This window comes from Nanorana parkeri, unplaced genomic scaffold (assembly GCF_000935625.1).
Source record: "Nanorana parkeri isolate BGI_ZX_2015 unplaced genomic scaffold, ASM93562v1 scaffold103, whole genome shotgun sequence".
Taxonomy (NCBI): Eukaryota; Metazoa; Chordata; class Amphibia; order Anura; family Dicroglossidae; genus Nanorana; species Nanorana parkeri.
In genome coordinates, this window is record NW_017306371.1 from 1,811,348 (window position 1) to 1,821,372 (window position 10,025).

The 10,025-nt window shown below is 44.0% G+C and overlaps 1 protein-coding gene across 2 annotated transcripts in view; it reads right to left on the reverse strand.

Moving 5' to 3' along the window:
- Positions 1–1,221, reverse strand: part of CUNH1orf21 (chromosome unknown C1orf21 homolog) — a 73,644-nt gene extending 72,423 nt beyond the window's left edge. Inside the window, exon 1 of one of the 2 annotated variants that reach the window (XM_018552959.1) lies at positions 944–1,221. The gene's annotated coding sequence lies outside the window, so the exon portion shown is untranslated. The remainder of the gene's footprint in view (positions 1–943) is intronic. The other variant, XM_018552958.1, reaches the window with a different exon arrangement.
- Between the last annotated feature and the right edge of the window lie 8,804 nt (positions 1,222–10,025).

Consider the following 10,025-nt stretch of genomic DNA (forward strand, 5'->3'; position numbering starts at 1 on the left):
CAACATTCAGGGCAAAAACCAAAATGTGCTCAGTAACCGAACGGCATGCATCACATTAAAATTCATCTGACAGTCATCACTGAGCCTGTTGATGGTAATTATATTTCACCGAAAATACTGTAGCAGCGGAAGAGTTCATTAGTGTTCACCTGCTGCCCTATTGTACTGCAGGCAGTAAAAGACCATGAATCCCAGATATTGTCAGCGTGTTGATAAACTGAACGACATGTCCCAGACATAAAGAAAAAACAACACATCACTGAATGTTGATCCTTGCTGAAGCAACTTCCACAATACTGGTACATATCTCACCCCAGATGACCAAACCTATGCACATAGTGCTATCCACACAAAACCAAAATCCTAAAATTCTACAACCGAGAGACATGCTGCAAAAACAGGAAGACGTGAGTCTACGTTTGTCATAAAATAGGAAAAGTTACAGGCAAAGACATGCCCTCTGGCATTCAAGGGGTTTACCCGTGACATATAGCATTGAGATTTCCACGCACACCTACATTATTAAAATTACTAGCAGAATTAAAAGCGGACTTTGAAATCGATTTCATTTGTATACCAACACGCACAAAATAGCAAAATCGGGGATAGAAAGGTTCAAATAAAAATGGCATTAAAAAAAAAAAAGTGTCACGACAATCTGCAAAATAAATAAACTTGACTTTACCTGATTGATGCGGCGTAGGGTGACAACTTGGTAAAAGTCAAAACACACAATAAATCAAATAATGTCATACGTGAACCGTTCAATTCATACAATGCAGGATATCATTTTAGTTTGTAAAATAAATATGGACGGTTCTAAACAAGCTGTCTTCTATAAATAGAAACAAGCAAGTATATGGAAAGAAACCAATGTTAACTGTCTGACAGAAGACTGCAGGCCTTTCAGCTCACCTAACACACATTGAAATAAACAGCGCACCATTGAAATCACAACAGGAATGATTATTGTCTCCCTCTTGACAAGGACTTCGGTTCAGCCTTCCCTACCTTTCAGCGATGATGATGATGATGCTGCTGCTGCTGGGTTACACGATCTACCGCCTTTTATTTATTTTTTTGGTTCACTCCAGAGCGCAAAATAGGAAGCAGTGACGGTGGGATGAATAGACGTTTAAGGGCGAAGCGCAGCTGAACAGAAGCGTAAAAGCTCCTTTTTGCAATCGCTCAGCAGGAAAAGAGATGGAAAAAAAAAAGAACAGGAGAGGGGAAAAAAAAGGGAGGGGATGGGAGGGGTGAGAGACAGCGACTCATTTAGACAGCCGGTCTAGCAGGCCTTCATAATACACAGGCACAAAACACAGCTGTGGCTTAAGGCAGAAATGCTTTATCCTTCTCTCATAGCTTTACCTCTGGCCATGAGATCTGCTCTTTCCTATCGGTGACACCATTACCCTTGCACTGCTACCTCAATGACAGATTGACGGGGCGTGTTTACAGTAAAGGCTGCACCAGCTAAAAAAGCTTCTGGTGCTGAAAGGGTCAATAAAAAGAGGATGTTGGTGTTACAGATCGGTGACCCTTGGCACGGCTGCTTTTATGGACCTGATATACTGTAAGTTGCTTGGAGCTTTATAGACGCCAGTGAATAAATAAAGACTGCAAGGGCAATTTATCAAAACTGGAGCAGAGAGAAGCTGGAGCCGTTGCCCATAGTAACCAATCAGCTTCTAGCTGTCATTTTCAAAGCCTCATTCACACATAGCGTGTAAAAAAACGTGCTGAATGAAAGCGCGCAAACGTTGACATACGTGCACCTTTGCGGCTATTACTATAGCCAGAACGTGCGGAATCCGCCCATTAAATGGTGCTTGGACTATTTTGCAAGCCGCCGCAATAGTCTGAACAATGCACATTGCAATGCATTGGTTTTTATGTTTAGCGCGGAAAACCGCTCATGTGTGAATGGAGCCTAACAGCACAGACTAAAGAGAGAAGCTGATTGGTTGCCATGGACAACTGCTCCAAATTCTGTTTTAATAAAACCACACCCCCAATGTTTTCAATTTCAAATGCTGAGGGAAGCTGTTATGTTATATTCCCTGCAGGTCTTCTCTGAATAGAAATGACGGAAGGAAGTCATGTTCCCAATGGGTCAGGTCTCTCCAGATCAAAGTGGCGTAACGCAGCGACATGTCTTCTTATGATCAAAGTGGGCCGACACATTGACTAAATCTGGCCATTCACTATTTGTTTATTCCCGTTCAGCAAACACCTGATTCCCCCATCCACACTACGGGTCCATTCACACTGGTGTGATGTGTTAATCGAATGGTAGCGCAACGCACCTCCTGGACTGTTAACACACGGTAGGTGCCTTGTGAACCTACCATGCGTTAACAGTCCAGGAGGTGTGTTGCATTATCATTCATTTGAATGGTACCCCGGATGCATCTCCTGCCCACCGTGTGATTGATCTCGCCGTGACGTGCAGTACCGCAATACTGTGTGCTTTGGTGTGATTAAAAAAAGTAGAGCATGCACATTGTGGGGCGATTAGAGAACGTAATGCATGCACATTGTGGGGCGATTAGAGAACGTAATGCATGCACATTGTGGGGCGATTAGAGAAAGTAATGCATGCACATTGTGGTGCATTTGGAAAAAGTAGAGCATGCACATTGTGGTGCGATTAGAAAAAGTAGCGCATGCACATTGTGGTGCGATTAGACAAAGTAGTGCATGCACATTGTGGTGCAATTTTAAGAAGTAGTGCATGCACATTGTGGTGTCATTAGAAAAAGTAGTGCATGCACATTGTGGTGCTATTTTGAAAAGTAATGCATGCACATTGTGGTGTCATTAGAAAAAGTAGTGCATGCAAATTGTGGTGCAATTAGAAAAAGTGATTAGCGCATGTACATTGTGGTGCGATCGCCCCACAATGTGCATGCGCTACTTGATCTAATTGCACCACAATGTACATGCACTACCTTTTCTAATGCACCGCCACAATTTGCATGCACTACTTTTTCTAATCGCCCAACAATGTACATGCGCTACTTTTTCTAATGCACCACCACAATGTGCATGCACTACTTTGTCTAATCGCACCACAATGTGCATGCACTACTTTTTCTAATCGCACCACAATGTGCATGCACTACTTTCTCTAATGCACCACCACAATTTGCATGCACTACTTTTTCTAATCACACCACAATGTGCATGCATTACTTTCTCTAATCACACCACAATGTGCATGCGCTACTTCGTCTAATCGCACCACAATGTGCATGCACGACTTTTTCTAATCACACCACAATGTGCATGCGCTACTTCGTCTAATCGCACCACAATGTGCATGCACTACTTTTTCTAATGCACCACCACAATTTGCATGCACTACTTTGTCTAATCGCCCAACAATGTACATGCACTACTTTTTCTAATCGCACCACAATGTGCATGCGCTACTTTTTCCTAATCACACCACAATGTGCATGCACTACTTTTTCTAATCGCCCCACAATGTGCATGCACTACTTTGTATAATCGCACCACAATGTGCATGCTCTACTTTTCCCAATCCCACCACAATGTGCATGTTCTACTTTTTAAAATTGCACCACAATGTGCATGCTCTACTTTTCCTAATCACACCACAATGTGCATGCTCTACGTTTTAAAATTGCACCACAATGTGCATGCTCTACTTTTTCTAATCGCACCACAATGTGCATGCAAATTGTGGTGGTGCATTAGAACAAGTAGTGCATGCACATTGTGGTGCGATTAGAAAAGGTAGTGCATGCACATTGTGGTGCGATTAGAAAAGGTAGTGCATGCACATTGTGGTGCAACTTTAAGAAGTAGTTCATGCACATTGTGGTGCGATTTTGAAAAGTAACGCATGCACATTGTGGTGTGATTAGAAAAAGTAGTGCATGCAAACGGGGTGGGGGGTAGCACATTGTGGTGTGATTGGACAAAGAAGCGCATGCATTGTGGGGCGATTAGAAAAAGTAGTGCATGCACATTGTGGTGCGATTAGACAAAGTAGCACATGCACATTGTGGGGTCATTAGAAAAAGTAGCGCATGCCATTCTTTTTCTAATCGCAACGCACGGTATTGCGGTGCCACACATTGATCATGTTGTGGGCGGGAGCTGTGTTAGGTAAGGGGGGTAAAGGGGAATTTATCAAAACGGGAGCGGAGAAAATCTGGAGCAGTTGACAACCAATCAGATTCTAGTTTTCATTTTCAACGGTTAACTCAACAACCTGAAGATAGAAGCTGATTGGTTGCTATAGACAACTGGTCCAGATTCTGTCTGCTCCAGTTTTCATAAATTCCCCCCATTTATTTACTAAGACCGGGGCAGACAAAATCTAGAGCAGCTGTGCGTGGCAACCAACCAGCTTCTAGCTTTCAAGTGGTCAAGGTAAAGAGAGATGCTGATTGGTTGCTACAGGCAACTGCTCCAGATTCTGTCTGCTCCAATGTTGATAAATCCCCCCATTATTCTTAATGGTGCCAGTTCACATGAGTGCAGCATGGTGCAGTGGGATCTTTGGAAAAATGCTGCTGCTTCTTTTGGTGCTACAGCATACATTTTGAGCCTCATAGACGTCAATGGAAGTGCAAGAATAATGCACATACATGCATTTTTGGTACGTTTTCCCTAAAAGTTTCCTCAAAGGAAGACTATGCCTAATGATGTCACAGCGGATATTGCTTGTCATTGGCCAGAAGAAAAACACATGAAAAATATTGCAGCAGCACTAGTGTGAAACAGGGCTAGACACCATGAATGGAGTAATTACAAAATCAGTAATTACAAAATGATCTGTAATCCAGTGTGAAACCTGGAGCTTCCTGTAATCAAGACCAGTCACTGCTGATCTTTCCTTGTGCAGGCTGACTGGTCTTGTATCCGCCCCCTCCTGTAGATTTCTTCAGGCAGTATGTGGTGGGTGGAGCCTGTCTGCTGGGCTCCTCACACATCTCTGCTCTCTGCACAGGCACAATTTACAAGTTAATATCTGGGTTTCCAAAGGCATTTGGTGCCCGCAAAGTAGCCTTTGTGGCTATTGAGGAATATATTTAAATTAATAAATACATTTAAATGAAGTTGTTGTGCTTAGAGTTCAGTTTTCAGTAAAACAAATTATAATTTGTGCTGAGTTTCAGGACAAACAGATGATGATGTCATCAGCCATGCACACACAACATTCAAATTCATAACCGTGATGATAGAACAAGGGTGGGCAACTCCGGCCCTCCAGCTGTTGTGGAACTACAAGTCCCATGATGCCTTGCAAGGCTGACAGTTACAGACATGACTCCTAGAGGCAGAGGAATGTTGGGATTTGTAGTTAAAGCTCACCTGGAGGGCCTGAGTTGGCCAGCCCTGTGATAGAAAGGCTGCAATGTTATCAAAGTGACCCGCATGTTATTACATACACCACGCTGTCACAGGGACAGTCGCTTCTCGTTTACCGGCCCCTAGTGTGCCAGTCCCATGCTGCCAGTACATGCATGTAGCGCACTATTGTACAGTACACTGCACCACGGACTAGATGTGCTGCATTGCCATTCCTTTGATTGGCACCTAAACGCCACTCCTGGCAAGGGTGGGCTGCCCTGCCTTGTGGTGACAATAAGTAGTGCCAGGTGTGTTGGGCCGCTATTCAAATGAATGGCAATGCAACGCACCAATGCACGTAGTGTGCAGTGCAATCAGCTGTGCAATGGTGTGCATTATTATCTGACCTTTTTCCTTGTTCAGATGGGTTCGGGCTCATCCACACCACAGTATTGTGCTAATTGCATGAGATCCATGCACTTAACACCCACTATTACACAGCACACTGCGGCGCAAGCTAGGCGTGCTGGTGAGTTGCAATTCCATTCATTTAAATGGCACCCCAACACACCATCATGCAGGCACGTTGTCATGTGTTGTGGTGAAAGAAAGTAGCGCTGGGAGGTGCATTGGCGTGCACCACGCACCTAGCTTGTGGGGCAGTAAGCTGTGTGATAGTGTACACTACACGCGCAGATTTCATATGTTTATTTCGGGAATGAGCCCTTACGCTACATTCCCATTATCACTATTAGATGTGTGTATATGTGTTTAAAATGGTTCTCTAAATGCATATATATGCATCTAATGACTTCCACTGGATCTATTCACACCTTGCGTTTTAAATACACTTATCTACAGTCAGTTTAGCTCTGTTTCGGAAAAATAGAAGTCATGTGCATTCCGGGATCAATTTTAACTTCTAAATGCACCAAAAGGAATTTAAATGCATGTAAATGCAAGATGCGTTTATTTGCTGAAATCTCATTGGCTACCTTAATAAACGGTTTAATTGGGCAAAGGACAGATGCATCTAAACGCATATGTGTGTAGACGCGCATAAACGCGTGCTATTTCATGCATCCAGAAGCATAAACAAAGCATCTAGGCTGACAGATTTTGCAGACAGATCTCTGTCAGTGTGAATGAGGCCTTAGGGAAGAAGAGTGAAACTGCATTTCACTGGCAGCTCATTTTCTCACCTACCTTACACCCCATTCACACTGAGCGACATGGATATTCCACGTATTTCCGCGCGGAGCGGCTTTGAGCTACATTGCGCAATATTAAGCGACATTGCACATTTTATCGCGCTACCATGAGCGTTTTTTGGGCGGGACTTCGTCGCTGCTACATTGGGCTGTAACCAATCAACAGCAATCTTGATGTGACATCATTCTTTCCTTCCATTTTGCAGTACAAAAGTGACCCTTCTGTAGCGCGATAACGCACGACCAAGTCAAGCAATATCGCTGGTAATGCGCGATTTTGCGTGACACTATAGAGTCTATTGGAGCCGAATCGCGCGACATCCGCGCAAAAAAGGGTCATGTAAGAACGACAAGCTACAGTGACGAGCTAGAGGGGACATTGAGCTGTGAGATGTGAACAGCTCCATTGAAATGCATTGGACAAGCTACATAGAGCGATATCGCGCGGAAATATGTGCGATTTCGCGGCAAAAATCGTGCGATAAACCCCTCAGTGTGAACAGGGCCTTAGGGTAGGTAGGTGTGCTGTCCATTCCTTCTGCACACTAGCACCTTTTGCAGCACCCCTGTAATGTGACTCTAGAACTAAGTCCCCATTCACATCTGTGCATTGCGGCAACGTGCTTGAAGACTTTGTAAGACGCGCTACGGCACCTCAAAGCACCAAACACTTTCACATGTGTAAAAAACTTTAAAAAAGGTGTAGGGACTTTTCTGGTGTGATTCTCCATTGAGATGACTGTCCGGCCCTTTACAAGAAGCACAAAAACACACATAAACACAAGTGCACTGTCGCACCCGCACATATGTGATCTAGGGTTGCCACCTTTTCTTCAAGTGAAACCTGAACACTCTAGCAACACGCGGACATTTTTTTGGGAGAATGAGTCGCGGCGTATATTATATGTAAGTATCACAGTCAAGACTATTTCCAGTAGGGGGCCAGTAGCCACCATCTTAATTTTGGTTGTTCCTGTCTGCCTGACATCTTGTGTCCGGGATTCTGCTGCCATGAAACCTGGACACAGCATTTAAAACCCGGACTGTCCACGCCAATCCTGAACAGGTGGCAGCCCTAATGTGACCGGGGGCTCAAGGAAAAAAAGCAGGCACTACATTTACATTTCTTTGTGAAAATGGAAGTTGCCTGATTGTTGTGCTATTGCAATACAGTGCTACCTCGGTTCATGAACTTAATTGGCTCCACGATTCTGGTTGCGAACCGAATTAGTTGTGAACCGAACACATTTTCCCATAGGGTTCAATGTAAATCAGGTTAATCCGTATCAATCCGTATGAACCATATGAAAAAAAAATGTAACTACAAGTTTCTTTTTACCACCATTCTTGCTCTGCACATTCTTGTCACCTTCATTAACGCTCTGCACATTCTTGTCACCTTCATTAACGCTCTGCACATTCTTGTCACCTTCATTAACGCTCTGCCCATTCTTATCACCTTCATTAACGCTCTGCACATTCTTGTCACCTTCAATAACACTCTACACATCCTTGTTACCTTCAATAATGCTCTGCACATTCTTATCACCTTCATTAATGCTCTGCACATTCTTGTCACCTTCATTAACGCTCTGCACATTCTTATCACCTTCATTAACGCTCTGCACATTCTTATCACCTTCATTAATGCTCTGCACATTCTTGTCACCTTCATTAACGCTCTGCACGTTCTTGTCACCTCTCTGCGCTTTCTTTTTCCCACTTGCTTGCTCTGCACTTTCTTGGGCGCCATGCTGGATTGAATACAGTAATACTGTACAGCACAGTGCTACAAAGCACACAAAAAAGCTTCACAGTAAGTGTCCACAGCCCTGTCTGCGACCGTGATCTCAAGTACAGGAAGCCACAACCATGTGTCAGAGCGGGGAAGATGGCCACGGTTGTGTTCGTCACCCGAGGCAGAGTTCGTGAACGGAGGCAAAATTCTGACGAACTTCCTGGTCGCGAACTGAATTGTTCGTGAACAGAGGCGTTCGTGAACCGAGGTACCAATGTAGTTTCTATATTTTCTGGGTCAGGGCCCATTCACACCATTACTGTGCATAAATCACATCAATGCAGACTAACATGCAACGCACTTACCGTGCATTATAGTGCGGGAGGTGTGTTGCGTTGCCGTGCTGCTCATTGTGGTCAAGAGCATTGCAGGCAGAGGTGCATTTTGGGTACCATTTAAATGAATGGCAACGCACCACCCACACTATAACGCTCCATAACCGTGCGATTAACACACCGAAATGGTGTGAATGGGCCCTCAATGATCCAAAATAAGCGTGAAGATCAGGAGGTATAAGTTCAGTGGCAGCACACTTGTTTTAGGTCATTACTGAAACCAGAGACTAAAGGAGCCCATACACTGCACGATTCTCGTACCTGAATGGCGGGATAATCGTGGAGTGTATGGAAGGTGTGCGACCGTTTCTACTGTACGGTCGCACGTCTTCCGTCGAACAAGCATGCTGGAAAACCCGTCGGGAATCGTACAATTCTCGGCGAGTTAGTGGCCTGCTTCTTCGACAACTGCCGAACGGGCCGGTGTGCGCACGCGCACACTGCCCGTTTGCAGTCATCAGAAGCCCGTCCCTCAGGGGGGCGGACTTGCGATGATCGCAAGTACGATCTGCCTGTCCAAGATGGGCAGATCATACGTTTTTTTAAGTACTTTACAACCCTCGCAAGACAAAAGTCTTGCGAGGGTTGTAAAGTGCATGGCCACCTTACCAGGAATGTCATGTTTTCAGAAGGTCATCAATGGCACTCTGCAGGTTACTTTTAGCAAAAGTTTCCCTTAACCCTTTCACTGCCAAAATGTTTAAAGCCCCCAAAATTTGAAGCCCCTCCACATACACTCACACATGTAACTAAACGCGCCAGGTGTACCTGCGTACGAAAACGTTGATTGCACCACATATCGCCACACGCTGGAATGAGAGCAATAATCCACAGGCAACTCTCTTTACGGATGATCTCTAAAGGCTTTTAAAGCGTCACTTTTGACATGTTTATATACTCGACACAACCTCAGATTTTTATCAGTATAGCGATATTAAAGTCAAAGGATTTTAAGCTATTTCAAATGTTGATGAAATCTCTTACAATGAATGCTGCTCCTTGATGTTTAAAAGTTTGAGTTTCCTGCAGAAACAGCTGATCCCCTGAGCACTGGCCTTGATATCCTGTTATAGAGCTTGTTCACAACATCTCCTGACCAGATCTGGATGTGTTTCTGCAAATGTATTTGTGCAGGTTTTTGATGTGTTCTAGTGCCTTTATTTTAAATGGTTTTGCTTGGGTTCTGTTGCATTCCAATGCATTCTGGTGTATTTACATGCATTTGCATTTTTGTGCATTCCAATGCAAAAAAAAAAGAAGCATGCTGCTGTACTTTCTTTTAAAGCTCTGGAACTGAACACAATGGTGTGAATTCATTTAAAACCATTGGAAATACTGTGTATGCATTTT